Source organism: Triticum urartu, chromosome 5A (assembly GCF_056163025.1).
Source record: "Triticum urartu cultivar PI428250 chromosome 5A, HENAU_Tu73, whole genome shotgun sequence".
NCBI lineage: Eukaryota > Viridiplantae > Streptophyta > Magnoliopsida > Poales > Poaceae > Triticum > Triticum urartu.
The window spans coordinates 555,998,960-556,020,705 of record NC_141877.1 but is presented as its reverse complement, the minus strand read 5'-3'; the positions used below and the strand labels follow the sequence as shown (position 1 = coordinate 556,020,705).

The following is a 21,746-nucleotide window of genomic DNA, read 5'->3' as shown; positions in this document are numbered from 1 at the left end:
ACCATAACATACAATCATACCATAGGCTAGCTTCTAGGGTTTAGTCTCTCTGATCTCGTGGTAGATCTACTCTTGTACTACCCATATCATCAATATCAATCAAGCAGGACGTAGGGTTTTACCTCCATCAAGAGGGCCCGAACCTGGGTAAAACATCGTGTCCCCTGCCTCCTGTTACCATCCGGCCTAGACGCACAGTTCGGGACCCCCTACCCGAGATCCACCGGTTTTGAGACCGACAGTTGATTTGTGTCTTAAGGTGTTATTCTAGTACGAACTCTAGGGCTGTTTGTGACACTTATAGGAATAGCCCAACGGATTGATTGGAAAGAATAACTTTGAGGTGGTTTCATACCCTACTATAATCTCTTCTTTTGTTCTCCGCTATTAGTGGCTTTAGAGTGACTCTTTGTTGCATGTTGAGGGATAGTGATATGATCCAATTATGTTATTATTGCTGAGAGAACTTGCACTAGTGAAAGTATGAACCCTAGGCCTTGTTTCAATGCATTGCAATACTGTTTGTGCTCAATTTTGTCATTAGTTACCTTGCTGTTTTTATATTTTCAGATTACAAAAACCTTTATCTACCATCCATATTGCACTTGTATCAACATCTCTTCGCCGAACTAGTGCACCTATACAATTTACCATTGTATTGGGTGTGTTGGGGACACAAGAGACCCTTTGTTATTTCATTGCAGGGTTGCTTGAGAGAGACCATCTTCATCCTACGCCTCCCACGGATTGATAAACCTTAGGTCATCCACTTGAGGGAAATTTGCTACTGTCCTACAAACCTCTGCACTTGGAGGCCCAACAACGTCTACAAGAAGAAGGTTGTGTAGTAGACATCAAGCTCATTTTTGGCACCGTTGCCGGGGAGGTGAGTGCTTGAAGGTATATCTTTAGATCTTGCAATCGAGTCTTTTAGTTTCTTGTTTTATCACTAGTTTAGTTTATAAAAGAAAGCTATAAAAATATGGTATTGAGTTTACCTCATACGCTTCATCTTTTTAATATCTTTCGTGAGTATGATGGAAAGGAAAATTGTGCCAAAGTGTTAGAAGAAGAATGCATTAAAATGTTTGGCACTAAATCTTTGAATGATGAGCATGATTGCAATGTTGGTAGTATGAAATCCTTGAATATCCATAGTACTAATGATGATTGCACTAGTTATGATGAAAATGTCTCCTATAAACATGTCAATTTTTGTGGAGTGCATTGGGTTTGCAAGTACACACCTAATATGGAAGATAGATGTTGCAAGAGGCGTAAGCATTTAGAAACTAAATGGTTGCAAGAAAGGCTAGAAGTTTGTGCTGAAAATTTAAATTTTCTTAGCCGTACTTGTGAACTTTGGAATGAACGTGATCATTTCAGTACGCAATGCAAATTGTTTCATGATCGTATCGTGTCCAAAAATTGTGATGACTTGATTTCTCTTGCACATCATAATGAACTTAGTTTGCTCTTGGGTTATGAAGAAATGAAACGTATAACTAAGGTTATTCCAGAATTTGCCCTTTATAGAGTTCTTAATTTTGATCTAGAGGAAATTTATATGTATTGTGTGGTTAATTGCAATGAAAAACCTTATATTGCCAATTACATAAAGAAAAGAAAACAAATAGAAGATGAAGAGAATACTAATGAAAGGGAAGAGACTTCCCAATATCCTCCTATTAGGAGCTCCAAAAAGAGGATTGAACCCACACATGATGTGGTGAAGAAGAAGAAAAGAAAAAGGAAGAGAGGTAAAAAGATATCTCTCCCAAATAATGCTGCTCCTATTACTGTTGTGCCTCATGAAAATATAATTGTGGAAGATGATGCACTTGATGATGATCTCGTCATGCCTATTGCTTGTTGTGATGATTATGATTGGGAAGATAATGATACTTCTTATGATCTTGAAAATCTTTTTGGCACTTGCTTGGAAGAATATGATAATTGCTATACTATTGATGCTATCCATACTATTCATGATGAGAGTGATTATGCTTATGATATGAAAAGGCCCAAGCTTGGGGATGCTATGTTTGATGAAGATGATGTTTTTAGAATATATTTGCTGCAATTAATGTTTGTCCCAAACTTGGGGATGCTACGTTTAATGAAGATGATATTTTTAGTCTCCCAAGTTTTGATATGCAAATTTATAATGATGATAGCATGCCTCCTACTTATGATGATTATTGTGATGATACTTATGATATAAAAAGTATTGATTATATTTATAAAACTTGTCATTATTATGATTACCCCTTTTCTGAACATTACTCTTTTAATGTGGAAACAATTTATAGTATTCGAGTCTCTTATGATACTCCCACTATTCTGAATGAGAATAATTTTGCTTATGTGGAGAGTAATAAAAATTATATGCTTATGCATCATGAAAAGAATGCTTTAGGTGCTGGTTATATTGTTTAATTCATTCATGATGCTACTGAAAATTATTATGAGGGAGGAATATATGCTTGTAGGAATTGCAATAATATCAAGTTTCCTCTCTATGTGCTTAAAGTTTTGAAGTTATGCTTGTTTTACCTTCCTATGCAAGTTGATTCTTGTTCCCACAAGTTGTTTTCTCACAAAATCCCTATGCATAGGAAGAGGGTTAGACTTAAATGTGCTAGTCATATTCTTCATGATGCTCCCTTTATGTTTCAATTCTTATCCTTTATGTGAGCATCATTGAAATCATCATGCCTAGCTAGGGGCGTTAAACGATAGCGCTTGTTGGGAGACAACCCAACTTTATTTTTGTTCCTTGCTTTTTGATCCTGTTTAGCAATAATAATTTATCTAGCCTCTGTTATTATTGTGGTTTTATGTTTTAATTAGTGCTTGTGCCAAGTAGAACCTTTGGGAAGACTTGGGGAAAGTCTTTGTGATCTTGCTGTAAAAACAGAAACTTTAGCGCTCACGAGAATTGCTGCCATATTTTATTGGAGAGTGCTATTTAGTTAATTCTTTTTGCAGATGATTAATATATAAATTCCTCACGTCGAGAAATTTATTTGAGAATTTTATGAGTTCCATAAGTATACGTTTGATCCAGATTACTACATACTATTCTGTTTTTGACAGATTCTGTTTTCTATGTGTTGTTTGCTTATTTTGATGAATCTATGGCTAGTAAAATAGTTTATAAACCATAGATAAGTTGGAATACAGTAGGTTTAACACCAATATAAATAAATAATGATTTCATTCCAGTACCTTGAAGTGGTGTTTTTTTTTCCTTCGCTAACGGAGCTTACGAGTTTTCTGTTAAGTTTTGTGCAAGTTTTGGGTAAAGATTCGATGGACTATGGAATAAGGAGTGGCAAGAGCCTAATCTTGGGGATGCCCCGGAAGGCATCCCCTCTTTCTTCCTCGTTCATCGGTAACTTTACTTGGAGCTATATTTTTATTCACCACATAATATGTGTTTTGCTTGGAGCGTCATTTTATTTTCTTTAGTTTTGCTTGCTGTTTGAATAAAATAACAAGATCTGAAATTCTTAAATGTTAGAGAGTCTTCACATAGTTGCATAATTATTCGACTACTCGTTGATCTTCACTTATATCTTTCGGAGTAGTTTGTCGTTGCTCTAGTGCTTCACTTATATCCTTTAAGAGCATGTTGGTGGTTTTATTTTATAGAAATAGATGAACTCTCATACTTCACTTATATTATTTTGAGAGTCTCTAAACAGCATGTTAATTTTATTTGGTTATGAATTTAGTCCTAATATGATGGGCATCCAAGAGGGATATAATAAAAACTTTCATATAGAGTGCATTGAACACTATGAGAAGTTTGATACTTGATGATTGTTTTGAGATATGAGGATGGTAATATTAGAGTCATGCTAGTTGAGTAGTTGTGAATTTGAGAAATACTTGTGTTGAAGTTTGTGATTCACGTAGCATGCACGTATGGTGAACCGTTATGTGATGAAGTCGGAGCATGATTTATTTATTGATTGTCTTCCTTATGAGTGGCGGTCGGGGACGAGCGATGGTCTTTTCCTACCAAGCTATCCCCCTAGGAGCATGCGCGTAGTACTTTGTTTCGATAACTAATAGATTTTTGCAATAAGTATGTGAGTTATTTATGACTAATGTTGAGTCCATGGATTATACGCACTCTCACCCTTCCGCCATTGCTAGCCTCTCTAGTACTGCGCAACTTTCTCTGGTACCTTAAACCCATCATATACCTTCCTCAAAACATCCACCATACCTACCTATTATGGCATTTCCATAGCCATTCTGAGATATATTTCCATGCAACTTTCCACCGTTCTGCTTATTATGACACGCTCCATCATTGTCATACTGCTTTGCATGATCATGTAGTTGACATCGTATTTGTGGCAAAGCCACCATTTATAATTCTTTCATACATGTCACTCATGAGTCATTGCACATCTCGGTACACCGCCGGAGGCATTCATATAGAGTCGTATCTTGTTCTAAGTATCGAGTTGTAATTCTTGAGTTGTAAGAAAATAAAAGTGTGATGATCATCATTATTAGAGCATTGTCCCATTGAGGAAAGGATGATGGAGACTATGATTCCCCCACAAGTCGGGATGAGACTCCGGACGAAAAGAAAAAAGAGGCCAAAGAAGCCCAAATAAAATAAAAAAAGAGGCCATAAAAAAAGAGAAATCCCAAATAAAAAATAAAAAAATAAAAAAAATGAGAGAAAAAGAGAGAAGGGGCAATGCTACTATCCTTTTACCACACTTGTTCTTCAAAGTAGCACCATGATCTTTATGATAGAGAGTCTCTTGTTTTGTCACTTTCATATACTAGTGGGAATTTTTCATTATAGAACTTGGCTTGTATATTCCAACAATGGGCCTCCTCAAGTGCCCTAGGTCTTTGTGAGCAAGCAAGTTGGATGCACACCCATTAATTTCTTTTTGTTGAGCTTTCATATACTTATAGCTCTAGTGCACCCGTTGCATGGCAATCCCTACTCACTCACATTGATATCTATTGATGGGCATCTCCATGCCCCGTTGATACGCCTAGTTGATGTGAGACTATCTTCTCCTTTTTGTCTTCTCCACGACCACCATTCTATTCTACCTATAGTGCTATGTCCATGGCTCACGCTCATGTATTGCGTGAAGATTGAAAAAGTTTGAGAACATCAAAATTATGAAACAATTGCTTGGCTTGTCATCGGGGTTGTGCATGATTTAAATATTTTGTGTGGTGAAGATAGAGCATAGCCAGACTATATGATTTTGTAGGGATAGCTTTCTTTGGCCATGTTATTTTGAGAATACATGATTACTTGGTTAGTATGCTTGAAGTATTATTATTTTTATGTCAATATTAAACTTTTGTCTTGAATCTTATGGATCTGAATATTCTTGCCACAATAAAGAGAACTACATGGATAAATATGTTAGGTAGCATTCCACATCAAAAATTCTGTTTTTATCATTTACCTACTTGAGGACGAGCAGGAATTAAGCTTGGGGATGCTGATACGTCTCCAACGTATCTATAATTTTTGATTGTTCCATGCTATTATATTATCAACCTTGGATGTTTTATATGCTATTTTATATGATTTTTGGGACTAACCTATTAACCCAGAGCCCAGTGCCAGTTTCTGTTTTTTCCTTGTTTTAGAGTATCACAGAAAAGGAAAATCAAATGGAGTCCAATTGACCTGAAACTTCACGGAACTTATTTTTGGACCAGAAGAAGCCCACGGAGTATCGGAGTTGGACCAGCAGAGTCTCGGGCTGCCCACGAGGGTGGGGGGCGCGCCCACCCCCCTGGGCGCGCCCCTACCTCGTGGACAGCCCAGAGGTCCACCGACATACTTCTTCCTGCCATATATACCCATATACCCTAAAAACTTCGGGGAGGATAATAGATCGGAAGTTCCACCGCCAGAAGCCTCCGTAGCCACCGAAAGCCAATCTAGACCCGTTCCGGCACCCTGCCGGAGGGGGAATCCCTCTCCGGTGGCCATGTTCATCATCCCGGTGCTCTCCATGACGAGGAGGGAGTAGTTCTCCCTCAGGGCTGAGGGTATGTACCAGTAGCTATGTGTTTGATCTCTCTCTCTCTCTCTCGTGTTCTTGAGGTGATACGATCTTGATGTATCGTGAGCTTTGCTATTATAGTTGGATCTTATGATGTTTCTCCCCCTCTACTCTCTTGTAATGGATTGAGTTTTCCCTTTGAAGTTATCTTATCGGATTGAGTCTTTAAGGATTTGAGAACACTTGATGTATGTCTTGCGTGGGATACCCGTGGTGACAATGGGGTATTCTATTGATCCATTTGATGTATGTCTTGGTGATCAACTTGCGGGTTCCGCCCATGAACCTATGCATAGGGGTTGGCACACGTTTTCGTCTTGACTCTCCGGTAGAATCTTTGGGGCACTCTTTGAAGTTCTTTGTGTTGGTTTGAATAGGAAAATTGCCCGTGCATTGCAACGGGAGAAAATAGCATCCCTACATTATCCTTCCTTCAACTAAAGTAACATAGCTTGCAAGGCACGAGAATCAGGTTGTGCAGATGTGGTAGACATGAAACATTTTTTTTTCTGAATTCTCGAGTGCGGAAGTTCGTCGGCTTGTTTTCGAGCGCCCTCATATTGAGTTGGTGCCTAGGTGATGTAATCTTTAATGGGGTCTAGTTAACATGGAAACCGTTGAAGAGGAGGTAAACATGTGCCACAAAGAGATAATTATTTTTCAACAGAGAAATTGATAGTATTTTCATGGCTTGATTTTTTAAGGCGCAACTGTGAAATATTCTTTTACCGACCAGTCTCGTGTTGTTGATGGACCCTACCCAATTTAGGCAGATGAATCATCCACCTTGTCTTGACCTAGACCTATAAATAGTTTGTTCCATAACCAGTAAAATAGTAAGTTACTAACCAGTCAAGCTGTGAAATTGGACAAGACAAAACCATGTGTGGAGGCAAATTAGGCCTTTAGTTTCTGCTATCTCCATGATGCTCTCTCATTGTGCACACATCCATCCTATAACATCAACAATCAGAACCAAGTAGTTGTTTGAGATCATCAACATTGACATGCAAAACCAACAAACCAAGGTACATGAAACTATGTTGTGTTCAGTTTTGCCCAAATTTACACATGTACACAGTTCTAGGACAAATCGATCCAGTCTTGCTTTCCTATAAGATTTGCATGCAGGTCAAGCTGGTATATGCAGAACCTAGCTCGTGTACCTAGCTATAGGAAACTTAATGGGATTGAGCTTTGCACAGCAACACACATGCACACACCGAGGAGGAAACTGAAAAGAGTACAAAAGAGTCGTACTTCATTGTATTTGGTTAGGATCCAAGCAGGGCCGAATAGCGGCCGCCCTCCACGCCAATTACAGGAAGGCCCTCCACACGAATACACTCGGGTGCCTTAGAAAAACTCTCCTTTAATTAGGGGGTTTCTTGGCTTTTTCTTGAACAATCACCAATTAGCAATTTCACCTAATCTCCTTTAATACTTGTTTTCTTAAACGCCCTCTTTTTAATTTATGCAGCAAGCATGGCATTATGAATCTCATTAATTTCCCACAAGTTAATTAGCCCGAATTTCGTCTAATTAGTCCACATAGGATGCACCGCATCATTCTTTTCCTTCCTTCCAGTATAATTAGCACCCACGTAGTATGGATATTCCTTCCTTCCTATTTTAGTTGGCCCACCATATTTCTTTCCTTCCCAAGACTCATTGCCCACTAATTTTCTTCCTTCCTTCTTTCTTCATTTCCTTTTAATTAGCCCACATAGTATGGATGTATATATCTTTCCTTCCCTGGACTCATTTTCCTTCCTTCCTTAGCCGACTTATCGAGCTGGTTGATAAAGTGTAACTCTAAGACGTATATATGTTGGTGCTTTCAGTTGTAAGGGGGCGAGGTGGTACTATTGAATAAGAAAAGTAAACGTCTTGAGTACACATGAGCTGATATTGCTTAGTTGGTAGGTGTGTATGGTATGGTTTGAGAGATGGTGAGTTCAATTCCTGACGCAAGTAAATGTCCTTTTTTGCCAAAATATCCGACCAGGCCCACCTTGGCCCATGCGGGGATACACAAAATAAGCTATGTGCGGCCCATGCGGGGAATTTTGGTTGAGATGGACGGACGGAACGAAGACCGGCAAAAATTAGGGAGTAACCAATTAGTACCACCTCGCGTATATATTTTATATTTATAAACTGAAAGCGTAAATTCATGAAAAGAAGTGTATTGTGACGGTGAACCCACGAAGTCAATCCGTGCTTTATTATTAAAATTAATGTACTGTGCGTTGCACCGGGCGAAAAAAGGGGCACCACCTACTTTATGTGTCATTGTGCATCATTTTTTTATATCCAATTTTAATAAATGTCGATGAAAAGTTGAATGTGAAAATTTCCTAATTTTTAATAAAAGTTGACACTTACATAAAAATTGGAACACTTTCTCAAGAAGAGTTAACGTTTTTTATGAAATTGGAACATTTCTCTGAAAAAGAACATTTTTAATAGATGTTTTTCTTAAAAGAACGTTCTTCAGGAATAGGAATGTTTTGTTTTTTGAGGGGTAAAAACATTTCTCTCAAAAATATATATTTCAGAATGTTTTGTTTTTTGAAAAAATATATTTTATTTGCAATTTTTCTTTGCACTATTTGGGCTTGGCCCAAACATAAGGAGTTGGCCTACACAAACAAGAAGACACACCATCGTTGCTAGACGAACTGCACACACTATCTCTATTCACGTTCCCCATTTCACTATCCCTAGTAAATGTTGCCGCCAGCCGCCATATCGCGCGCTGCTCTCCACCAGCATAGATCGCCGTTTTCTTCTGTGGCGAATCCCCGGCGACGCCTTGCCATGTTGCCTCGTTGTTCTAGATCGACACCGTTTGTTCGGGTCTCTGGTTTGGCGTCGACCTAGACGAGGTTCTGCCTCTGTGTGATGCAATGGTCGGCCTGGATTGAGCAAAAAATACTTGTGCGTTGCAACGATTAAACAAATCCTTACACACATTTAGCACTATATTGTGCTATCATTTCTCTTTTTCATCATCGGGGGCCATGTTGTCCACCTATTCACAACAAACGTGATCAAGCTCAACCGTCCATGTCATCTAGAGTCGAAACAATGGTTCATCTTCAACTCCGACACCACGCACACACGTCATCCAACACAGTACGGCGTAGCCGAACCGGAGCAAGTCCACACCCACCCACAGGCATCGCCAGAGAAGTACATCGCCTTGGGCATGGTGGTCATCGAGGCATTCTTGCCGTCCGAGCACACTGGCCCAGATCAATTCTGTCGGCGAGAATTCTCGTAACTAAAATCAATAGAAAGGATAGCTGGATGAATTGTTTTGTTGGAAATCAAACACGCTCCAACCAGAAAAGATAGGTCAGCTAATAGCTAGCTTTGTGGTACATTGCAACTTGCAAGCTATCGTACTGAAAAAATGAATATATTCTGAAATCTGCATCCACGGGGGAGATAAAACTTGCTAACCAGCACAACACATCATTTTTTATGACTAAAGGGCCAGCAACCGAGGAGGAACAATCTTGTTTGTGCTTAATGATGGTTCCTGAACTTCATGGAGCAAATTGATGAGGTGTTGATTGCTGGATTTGGTCTAAAGAGGCACGCCGTGGGAGATATCCCTGGTGTCCAAGTTCAAGGTTGTCATGGTATCTGGTGTCAGGTTCAGGCAACCATCATTAGGCACAAACAAGATTGTTCCTCCTCAGTTGTTTGCTTTCTCTTAACAGTTGTCAGCAATCTTTGCCATGTGGTTGGCGTTTCAGTACATGCCTAGACGCAGGGTGTGAAGCACCTCCCTGTCTGGATGCTCCTGGACAGAATGAATGGTAAACATAGTTTACGCTGCAAATAAGACTAAACAAGGATCAAACAATATTTTCTCATGTTGATGAAGCGCTGAGGGATATAAATTCTGGGCACCATAATTTCTTTCCTTATTTGATTTACCATTCATCTTAAAACATGATAAATTTGACGTTATAGTAAAAATAAAGCATAGTATAAATTGCAAACTTGTAATGGGAAGAAAAATAAAAAAGTTTCTTCAGTTTTTGGACAACTTTCTCACATTTCCTCTGGACCTTGCTATCTAATATTTTATTTCAAGTACAATTCAGACACATGAAACATCATGCAGTTCATTCACAAATTTTACTTCAGAAATTATTTGAAAATAAAATGTGCCTCGGCTGATGCAAAAAGTGAAATGTCTGAAAATATAACTTCATAGATTATAGCGTCAATATAAAAATTACATCCCAATAACTTTTTGAAACACATAACAGTACCAGAAAAATCAGATCGTTCCTTCTAGGAAGGTGATATTCGTGCCCTTCTTCCGCCCCAGCTTCACATCGACCGTCGAGATCTCCTCCACCGTGATCGTCTTTCTACACATAGCCAACATGAGCAAGTAGCGTTTAGTGTTTATTTTAGCAACCAAAATCAGTTTCTTATTTTATTAAAGACATGCATCAAAATTGACAGTAAATAATCCAGAGACCGAGTAGGCTAAAATAAGAACCGTCCAAATCAATAAGACATGGCTGAACTATTTGATTGAAGTAACAAAGATATTGTAGTGCAAATAATCTAGCTTTAGAATAGATAATGAACGATGGTGACTGCCGCTGTAGTCTACTAAAGAAATCAAACAGACCCAACCGGTCAACTACAAATTTCTCAGGATTAATCTTTGGAACACATGTACCGCATACTGAGGTTAAATAATTCAGAATGATTGAGTGAGCTAAAATCTGAAGACGGCTTAAGATTATTGAAAACTGCCCAAATCAATAATACAACTAAATTGTCAGATGGAACCAAAAGGAAATTGTATTTGTCAAGTTTAATCTGGACCAACTAAGACAGTCTTCAATATTCAAGAATGTATCAGATCTTGATTCTTAATCAGCGATAACAAATGACCACATGCATACAACAGAGGGAAGGAGAAGATACTCACATGTGTACCCACTTGAATTTCCTGCAAGTAAGAAAGGGTAGGGAACAGAATTACAGCAGAAGGATTCAAATGGATGAACTGAGCGGTGAAATATTCCTGGTTATTGTCAATCACAACATCGACCAGAATAGGCGGCGAGGTTGAGACTCAGGGGGGTTGGGAGCAGCAGGGCGGCAGGGCTGGTTTCTTGGATGGGCCGCTCGGTGTGGCTGTCGAGGAGTAGAGGCCATATCTTAGAACATGTGAAGGGCAGGGAGCTAGCAAGGAGACGAAGGCGAGATGAATCGGCCGCTCGCTGCTACCGAGTCGCCGCCGCTGCCACCGGCTGACTGCTCTCTCCTTGTCAACCCCCTCCTCCTCTCCCGGTTAGGCGTCTAGATATGGGTGGGCGAGGGAGGGAGCGGCGAGGATGGTGGTGGTAGATGGCCGCAGCGGCGAGGGGAGGGGGGGTCCGACCTGCCACCGGCCGCCTCCGGTGCGAGGCGAGGCGAGTCGGGTGGAGGGTTGGCCTGCTTCCGGCCGCCTCCGGTGCGAGGCGAGGCTAGTTGGGCGCGGGGTGGCCTGCCGCTGGTGAGGCGAAGCCGTCGGGGAGATGTGCATGTGCGAGAGGATGCGGGCGACCCTTTTTTCACGGGAACCGTTATTTTACTTCGGGACGTGACTGCGGGTTAATTCCTAAAAAGCACAGGGATCTTTGTATAAAAACGCCGCGACGGTGAACCTGGAGACTCAATCCGTGCTTTATATATATATATATATATATATATATATATATATATATATATATATATATATATATATATATATATATATAGGGAGAGATAGATGAATCTGAGATTGTGTGATGCATATCGTATAATCATACCCACGGATACTTAAGGTGACATTGAAGTATCTAGGTGACATTAGGGTTTTGGTTGATTTGTGTCTTAAGATGTTACTTTAGTACGAACTCTAGGATTGTTTGTGACACTTATAGGAATAGCCCAACGGATTGATTGGAAAGAATAACTTTGAGGTGGTTTCGTACCCTACCATAATCTCTTCGTTTGTTCTGCACTATTAGTGGCTTTGGAGTGACTCTTTGTTGCATGTTGAGGGATAGCGATATGATCCAATTATGTTATTATTGTTGAGAGAACTTGCACTAGTGAAAGTATGAACCCTAGGCCCTGTTTCAACGCATTGCAATACCGTTTGTGCTCACTTTTGTCATTAGTTACCTTGTTGTTTTTATATTTTCAGATTACAAAAACCTTTATCTACCATCCATATTGCACTTGTATCAACATCTCTTCGCTAAACTAGTGCACCTATACAATTTACCATTGTATTGGGTGTGTTGGGGACACAAGAGACTCTTTGTTATTTGGTTGTAGGGTTGCTTGAGAGAGACCATCTGCATCCTACGCCTCCCACAGATTGATAAACCTTAGGTCATCCACTTGAGGGAAATTTGCTACTGTCCTACAAACCTCTACACTTGGAGGCCTAACAATATCTATAAGAAGAAGGTTGTGTAGTAGACATCAACGTATCAGGGTTGTGCATGATAAATACTTTGTGTTAAGAAGATGGATCGAGACAAGGCTATATAATTTTGTAGGGATAACGTTCTTTAGCTTTGATATTTTAAAGACATGATTGTTTGTTGGGATGCCTGAGTATTCATGTCTTTATGTCAAATTATAGACTATTGCTTTGAATCATTCAGATCCTATTATTCATGCCACAAAAGAGAGATTACATGATGAATATGATAGGTAGCATTCCACATCAGAAGTTCTGTTTTTATCATTTACCTACTCGAGGACGAGCATGAATTAAGCTTGGGGATGTTTGATACGTCTCCAACATATTTATATTTTTTAATTGTTCCATGCTATTATATTATGACTCTTGGATGTTTATTATGCAATTATATATAATTTTTTGGGACTAACCTATTAACCTAGTGCCCAATGTCAGTTGCTATTTTTTTGCTTGTTTTTGGCTTTTCGGGAAATCAATATCAAACAGAGTCCAAATGGAGCAAAACTTTGGATTTTTTTCGGGACCAGAAGAGACCCTAGAAGGTTTGGGGGAAGACCTAATGAGCCACGAGGGAGCGACAAGCTCGGGAGGCGTGCCCCAGGGGGTGCCCCCGGGCTTGTGGGCCCCTAGTGGCACCTATTGACCTAATTCCACCTTTATAAATTCTCAAATATTACTCATACATCTAAGAGCCACTCGAAATACTTTTTTCGCCACCGTAATTTTCTGTTCTCGCGAGATTCCAGCTGGAGGCATTTTCCGGCACTCTGATGGAGGGGGAATCAACCACGGAGGGGCTCTACATCAACCTTGCTGCCCTTCAGGTGATGTGTGAGTAGTTTACCACAGACCCACAGGTCCATAGATAGTAGCTAGATGGCTTCCTCTCTCTCTCTCTCTCCCTCTCTTTGATCTTCAATAAATGTTCTCCTTGATGTTCTTGGAGATCTATTCGATGTAATCCTTTTTTGCTGTGTGTTTGTTGGTATCCGGTGAATTGTGAGTTTATGATCAAATTATTCATGAATATTATTTGAGTCATCTCTGAACTCTTTTATGCATAATTATTACAGCTTTGTATTTCTCTCTGATCTATTGATTTGGTTTGGCTAACTAGATTGATTTATCTTACAATGGGAGAGGTTCTTTGTGATGGGTTCGGTCTTGCGATGATCTATATCCCAGTGATAGAAGGGGACAAGATACATATTTGTATTTTTGTCATTAAGGGTAAAATGATGGGGTTTATTCATATTGATTGAGTTTACTTTATCTACATCATGTCATCTTGCTTAAGGCGTTACTTCGTTCTTTATAAACTTAATAGTCTAGATGCATGCTGGATAGCTGTCGATTTGTAGAGTAATAATAGTAGATGCAGGAAGGAGTCGGTCTACTTGTCTCAGACGTGATACCTATATACATGATCATTGCCTTGGATATCGTCATGATTATTCGTGTTTCTATAAATTGTCCAACAGTAATTTGTTTACCCACCGTATGCTATTTTTAAGAGAGAAGCCTCTAGTGTCTATGCCCCCGGGTCTATTTTAATCATATATAAAAATCCAAAAATACCATGCTGTAATTTATTTACCTTTATTTTTATTTTGTGTTTTTTATCTACCTATCACTACGATATTTAATCCTTGCAATTAACTGCCGAGGGATTGACAACCCCTTGTTTGCATTGGGTGCAAGTATTTGTTATTTTGTGTGTAGGTGCTGTTCATGAGGTGTTGCGTGGTTCTCCTACTAGATTGATAACCTTGGTTCTTAACTGAGGGAAATACTTATCTCTATAGTACTGCATCACCCTCTCCTCTTTGAGGAAATCCCAACGTAGCTCACAAGTAGCATGTCTCCATTAATGAAAGTAAATAAAGAACTGATAGGTTGAGAGCTAAGCGAGAATCCCTAGAAAAGGCTATTTCGCCCGATTTTATCGTAATCATGATGGAGATATTAAACTGATTAGTGTCTCACCCATTGAATCTTTATTTAGTAATATAAAACTTGATGAAAAATGATTGAAGAAGAGTCAACTTTAGCTACAAGGCGTCCCAACTATTCAGAGGGTGACAATCTTAATGATAAAAGTGGGTGTGGAGAGGTCAAAATTTTAACTAGTGATGTGCCCACTACTTTGGATTACAAGGACTTTAATTAGGATAGTTGTTCTTTAATTGAGTGTATTTCCTTGTTACAATCCATAATAAATTCATCCAATGCTTATGAACAAAATAAAGCTTTTACTAAACATATCGTAGAAGCTATGATAAAAGTTTTGAAGAAAAACTAGATTTGGAAGTTTCAATACCTAGGAAGTTTCATGATGAATGGGAACCTACTATGAAAATAAAAATTAAATATTATCAATGTAATGCTTTATGTGACTTGGGTGCTAGCGTTTCCACTATACCAAAATCTTTATGTAGTGTGTCGAGCCTTAATGATTTGGATGAATGTTCCCTTAATTTTCACTTAGCGGCTTCAACTATTAAGAAACCATTGGGTAGAATAAATGATTTGCTTATTCCTGCTAATAGAAATTTATGTGCCTGTGGATTTGATTGTGCTTGATATTGAATGCAATATGTCTTGTCCAATAATACTTGGTAGGGCTTTCCTACGAACCATAAGTGCTATTATTGATATGAAAGAAGGTAATATAAGATTTCAATTTCCATTAAATAAAGGAATGGAAAAATTCCCTAGAAAGAGATAATTCACCATATGAATCTATTATGAAAACTAAGGATGGAAATACTTGAAACTATGGTATGAAAACTAAGGATGCCAATACTTGAGTCTTGAAACTATGCATTACGCCTAGCTAGGAGCGTATTGTTGGGAGGCAACCCAATAGTTATCTTTAGTTTTCCTTTTGTTTTTTGTTTTTTCTGTTCACACAATTATGCTATTGTTATGATTGTGTTTTTTGTGTTTTAATTAGTGTTTGTGCCAAGTAAAGCCTTTGGGATGATTTGGTTGATAGTTGACTTGATTTTGTGAAAAACATAAACTTTTGTGCCCAGTAGTAGAATTGTTTAAATTCACTGGAACGTGATAGAATTCTGATTTTTTACACATGATTGATATACAAATTTCCCACGTTTTCCTAATTATTCAGAATTTTTTGATTACATAAGTATTGCATTTGTTCAGATCATTACATACTGTTCTGTTTTTGATAAATTTGGTTTTCGTTGCATAGTTTGCTTGTTTTAACGAATCTATGGATTGTATCGGGGGTATAAACATGAAGGAGTTATAATACAGTAGGTATTATGCAATAATAAAATATGAATGGGTTGATAACAATACCTAAAGTTTATGATTTGCTTGTTATACTAACAGATCTTACGAGGTTTCTGTTGATTTTTGTGTGCTGAAGTTTTCATGTTTTGGGTGAGACCACGATGAATTAAGGAATAAGGAGCAGCATGACCCTAAGCTTGGGGATGCCCAAGTCACCCCAATGTAATATTCAAGGATACCCAAGCGTCTAAGTTTGGGGATGCCCCGGATGGCATCCCCCTCTTTTGTCTACAAACCAAAGTTATTGTTGACATGGTATGTTGGTCTCTGATGTTGAAGTTTACTTCTCAATTTCAAAATCAAAGTTCAGCCTAGATTTGATATATCTATATTGCTAAATTACAAATAGAGGGGTAATATCAACACCTCAAACAAAATGGTGAGTGCAACAATCATCCACTCTTCCATCCTCTCAACCAAACACACAAATGGCTATCCCTAGCCACCTCTATCCTCTGTACCAAACAAAATAAATTATTCATCTAACTCACCCAATCCCTCACAACCGAACGATAAAAAATGGTTATCCCCAACCAGAGGTGGAGCTATAGTGTTAGGCTGGGGTCAATTGATCCCGGCGACCTTGGCTCCAACCCTTTGTACATATAGCCTAGTTAAACAATGATACTAGTGAAGAAACAAATTGACCATAGCCCAGGTGCGTCTAGGCACATTGCTACAAGCCCACAACATACAACACACTACTTTGTGTAAATCCATAAGATAGCATAATGCAACACACAATCCATCACTGAGTCATTAACTTGTTGGATCGGCTTGATCACTCGTCTGTTCGCTAGCGAGGATCGGCTGGATCGCTCATCTCCTTGGATAGAAAACGTATATCCTCCTCTGCTCACCACTTCGGAACCGTCACCGCCCCTAATCACCTCTTCGCATTAATCTCCGCCACCCCCAAATCGTCACTCCTCTCTTCTGCCAATCAACGACTTCCTCTGCAATTCCAATTTGTAAGTGACACTAAAGTTGATTTATCCATGTAATTGATCTAAAGGAGCAAGAGATTTAATGTGCTAATTCCTAAATTTTTATTTTCCTATTATCTTAGGGTTTTAGCCATATATTACTGCTACACTTTATCTTTTAGGGATACATTAATGTTACTTGTCCCCGTTGATCCCAGTGACCTTTTTTCCTGGATTTGCCCTTGTCCCCAACCACATGGTTAAGGATAGCCTTAGCACGATATGGAACAAACACCACCTCAAATGTGTCAGTGTAGCTTGCAAAGGAGCCTGCCATCCGAGGAGAAAAGGCAAGCAGAGAGAGGGGGAGAGAGAAAGAGGGGGGAGATGTGGTCGCATAGGCAAAGCTCATCCATCCATTGTGGCTCATGTCACAAGGCTACTTATGTGTTGGATGAATGTGAAATTAAACGGTGCTTCTGATGGGAAACATAGCATGCAATTTCAAAAAAATTCCTATTCTCACGCAAGATCTATTTAGGAGATGCATAGCAATGAGAGGGGGAAAATGTGTCCATGTACCCTCGTAGACCGAAAGCAGAATCGTTTGACAACGCGGTTGATGTAGTCGAACTTCTTCTAGCTCCGACCGATCAAGTATCGAATGTACGACACCTCTGAGTTCTACACACGTTTAGCTCGATGACATCCCTCGCCTTCTTGATCCAGCAAGGTGTTGAGGAAGTAGATGAGTTCCGTCAGCATGACGGCGTGGTGATAGTGATGGTGAAGTGATTATCGCAGGGCTTCGCCTAAGCACCACAAAACTATGACCGAGGGTGTAAACTGTGGAGGGGGGCGCCGCACACGACTAACGATTGTTGTTGTGTGTTCTAGGCGCCCCCTCCCCACATATATATAGGTGGAGGGGAGGGGAGTAGCCATGGGGCGCCCCAAGTAGGAGGAATCCTACTTGAGGACCTTCCCCAATTCGGCCTCCCCCCTTCCTTTTTTCTGGAGAGAAAAGGGAAGGGGGAATGAGAGAAGGAAGGGGGTCGAACTCCTTCTCCTCCTTCTCCAATTCGGCCACATGCCTAAGGGGGGCGCGCCACCGCTTGTGGGATGGTGTGCTCCCATCTTATGCCCCATATCTCCCCCATGGGGGTTCCAGTAACCCCCCAGGTACTCAAATAAATACCCGATACTATCCGAAACACTTCCTCCGAATACTATCATCCTATATATCAATATTTACCTCTCGACCATTACGAGACTCCTCGTCATGTCCGTGTTCTCATCCGGAAATCCGAACAACATTAGGTCACCAAATCACATAACTCATATAATACTAAATCGTCATCGAACATTAAGCGTGCGGACCCTACGGGTTCAAGAACTATGTAGACATGACCGATACACCTCTTATTGTTGGGGAACACAATATTTCAAAAAAATTCCTACGATCACTCAAGATCTATCTAGGAGATGCATAGCAATGAGAGGGGAGAGTGTGTCTACGTACCCTCGTAGACCGAAAGCGGAAGCGTTAAGTAACGCGGTTGATGTAGTCGAACGTCTTCGCGATCCAACCGATCAAGTACCGAATGCACGACACCTCCACGATCTGCACATGTTCAGTTGGGTGACATCCCTCGTACTCTTGATCCAGCTGAGGCCGAGGGTGATTTGTGTCAGCACGACGGTGTGTTGACGGTGATGATGAAGTTACCAACGCAGGGCTTCGCCTAAGAACTACGACAATATGACCGAGGTGGAAAAGTGTGGAGGGGGGGCACCGCACACGGCTAAAGATCAACTTTTGTGTCTATGGGGTGCCCCCTCCCCCGTATATAAAGGAGGGGAGGAGGAGGCCGACAGGCCACAAGGGGCGCACCAAGGGGGGAGGAATCCTACTCCTAGTAGGAGTAGGTTCCCCCTTTCCCTACAAAAAAAGACACATCCGTGACATTTTGGGCCGAACGAAATTTTTTTCTGTCATACATATGACACTTCTATGACGATAATTGTGAAAAAACCCGGTATCATCATAGATGTGGTGGGCTCCTACTTCCATGACAAAAAATCATGACAGAAAATGGGCTTTTCGTCCTGGGCGGGCCGGAGACGCAGCTGCATGACATTCTTTGGGCCGTCCATGATGGAAAAAACCGTGGTAGAAGCGAGGGGGGGATTTCGGGGAGTTCCCGGTTACGGTGGGAGGTCAGGGGCCGAGCGATGCACGCTTCTCTCGTACACGTACGCGCGTGTGTGCGAGGCGTTGGCTCTAACTGAACCCAAGCGAGGGTTGGGCTCTAACTGAACCCGAGTGATTGCACTACAGGCTATGCGTTACTGAACCCGAGCGATCGATCGATGGCTGTTAACTGAACCCGATCGAGCGATTCCTTCGCTACTGCTGCTAACTGAAGCCGATCGATGCTGCCTCTGGATGAACAGTGAGTGTTGCGTGGGGGGGGGTGGGTTGGATGAACAGTTCCCGGTGGGAGTGGATGAACAGGACCCCATGGTGTTGCCTCTGGATGAACAGGACCCCGATCGATCGAGCTGGTTGGGGCTGGATGAACAGGACCCCGTGGAGGGCTGGATGAACAGGACCACCCCGTGGAGGGCAGGATGAACAGTAGACGGTGGAGGGCAGGATGAACAGTAGCCCGTGGAGGGGTGGTTGAACAGGAGCCCGTGGAGAGGGTTGGTTGAACAGTAGCCGGTGGAGTAGCGCGCGGTGGAGGCTGGATGAACAGGAGCCCGTGGATGAACAGTCGCTAGTGGAGGCTGGAGGAGGTCGACAGTGGAGATGAACAGTATCCCGTGGAGTCCCGTTTTGCGGTACGCCACACCCCTCCCAATGAACAAGACCCCCGTTTCGACCGTAGCGCTCCAACACAAGTCCGTTTCCTCCGTTTTGCGGTACGCCACACCCCTCCCGATGAACAGGACCCCCGTTTCAACCGTAGGAGGTTCGTTTCCTCCGTTTTGTGGTATGCCAGACCCCTCCCGATCAACAGGATCCCGTTTCGAACGTGGCCGGTCGAACACAAGGCCGTTTCCTCCGTTCTGCGGTACGTCGGGCTTCGTTTCCATCGCCTGTTCCGTCCATGCCCTCCCGATGAACACGACGCGTTCTGTTGCCTCCCCATGAACATGACGCATTCCGTTGCCTCCCCATGAACACGACGCATTCCGTTGCCTCCCCATGAACACGACGACGACGCGGTTTCTCCGTTCCAACCCAGCCATGTACACGAGCCCTGGCCGTACGTATGCGCGAGTAGGCGTTCGAGACCCCACTCGTATGTACACATACGTGGCCGTATTTTCTTTCTTGCACCCTGGCCGCCTCTACTACGACACGTGCGTGCCTCTACATCCACCAGTATATATGTACGTACACGTTCACGACCAGAATGACAACGCTACGTACGCTTTGACCAGGTGGGTCCCGACTGTCAGGCACTTCCTTGCGTGCGAAGAGGTAGCTGGTGGGTCCCAGCAGTCAGGGGCAAACGTTTTTTTCGCGAAATACGATGGCCCGTCCGGTGGGTCCCTGTTGTCAGGTGGAGGAATAATTATTTTGCACGTAATAAGGAGGCACTTCCTTGTTGCGGCCATGTACCCAGCTGTCAGCCTTTCCACGTACAGTCCACGTCCGATGGAAGCCGTTCCTTGACCATGTTGACCACGCCGCGCTGAGAGCACCAGGGTGGTGGACGACGGCGAGGCCTAGGAAGGGGACGATGCGGAGCCGGGGAAGACGCGGCAGTGGATGCCCACGCGTAGAGGAGTACGAGGGTTCATTGGTTCGCTGCGGTGTGAGGCTGTCGTCGCCGCAAAATAATAGGGGGTGTGGGTGAGTAAAGGGATGGCCTGGCCAGCGGTGGGAGTAGTAGGGGCGATGAGGCCTCCGCCGCATCGCAGCCGGCCACGGGAGGCAGGAGCACAAGGCACGACCGACGCTGGTTTGGGCAGCTGGAGCAAGAAGACCAGAGGTTGAAGAAGCACTACGGCCGTTGGATGGACATCGTACGGTCACTGGAGCTAGAATCGTGCATATTGACTAAGTTGACAAAGCCCTCCGTCCCCGTCAACTTAGTAGGCCCACAAGTCAGCCTGCCACTATACTGGGTCCCAGCTAACAGGGGGAGTATTCATTTTTTTGTGCGTAATAAGGAGGCACTTCCTTGCATGCGAAGATATAGCTGGTGGGTCCGAGCTGTCAGCGGCGGTAATGTTTTTTTCGCGAAATACAGAGGCCCTTTCGGTGGGTCCCTGATGTTAGGTGGAGGAATCATTATTTTGCGCGTAATAAGGAGGCATTTCCTTGCGTGCGGCCGTGGACCCAACTGTCAGCCTCTCCACGTAAAGTCCACTTCAGATGCATGTCGGTCGTTGACCACGTTGACCAGGCCGCGCCGAGAGCACCAGGACGGTGGACGACGGCGAGGCCTAGGAAGGGAACGACAGGAGGCATGGAAGACTCGGCAGTTGTTTCCCACACGGAGGGGAGTACGACTGTACGAGGGTTTACTGGTTCGTCTGCCATCGCCGGAGAATAACAGCAGGTGTGGGTGAGTAGAGGGATGGCTAGGCCAGCGATGGGAGTACGGTGGTGCGGTGAGGCCTGCGCGACAGCAGAGCCGGCCGCGGAGAGGAGGGAGCAGGCAGTCCCGCCGGCGCCTGTTTGAGAGGCTGGAGTAGGAAGAGCAGAGATTGAAGAAGCACGACGGCCGTTGGATGGCCATCCAACAGTCACTGCTTGTGCGTCAACCTTTTTTTTAGGAAAGCCTCAAATCTGTGGAAAACATCATACAGCCCATCTGCCATTATTTCTAATAATTTACAGCCCATTTGCTAATTATTAAGGTTTTTTTGGAGCCCATATTCTTTTTGTTAGCATTACAA

At 42.2% G+C, this 21,746-nt stretch overlaps 1 long non-coding RNA gene across 1 annotated transcript; it reads right to left on the bottom strand.

Moving 5' to 3' along the window:
- Positions 1 to 9,372: 9,372 nt before the first annotated feature.
- LOC125505941 (uncharacterized) lies at positions 9,373 to 11,657 on the bottom strand. Its single transcript, XR_015603509.1, has 3 exons — positions 11,047 to 11,657; positions 10,370 to 10,471; positions 9,373 to 9,923 (listed from the first exon to the last, which is right to left on the bottom strand). It is a non-coding gene; the product is annotated as an uncharacterized LOC125505941 (long non-coding RNA).
- Between the last annotated feature and the right edge of the window lie 10,089 nt (positions 11,658 to 21,746).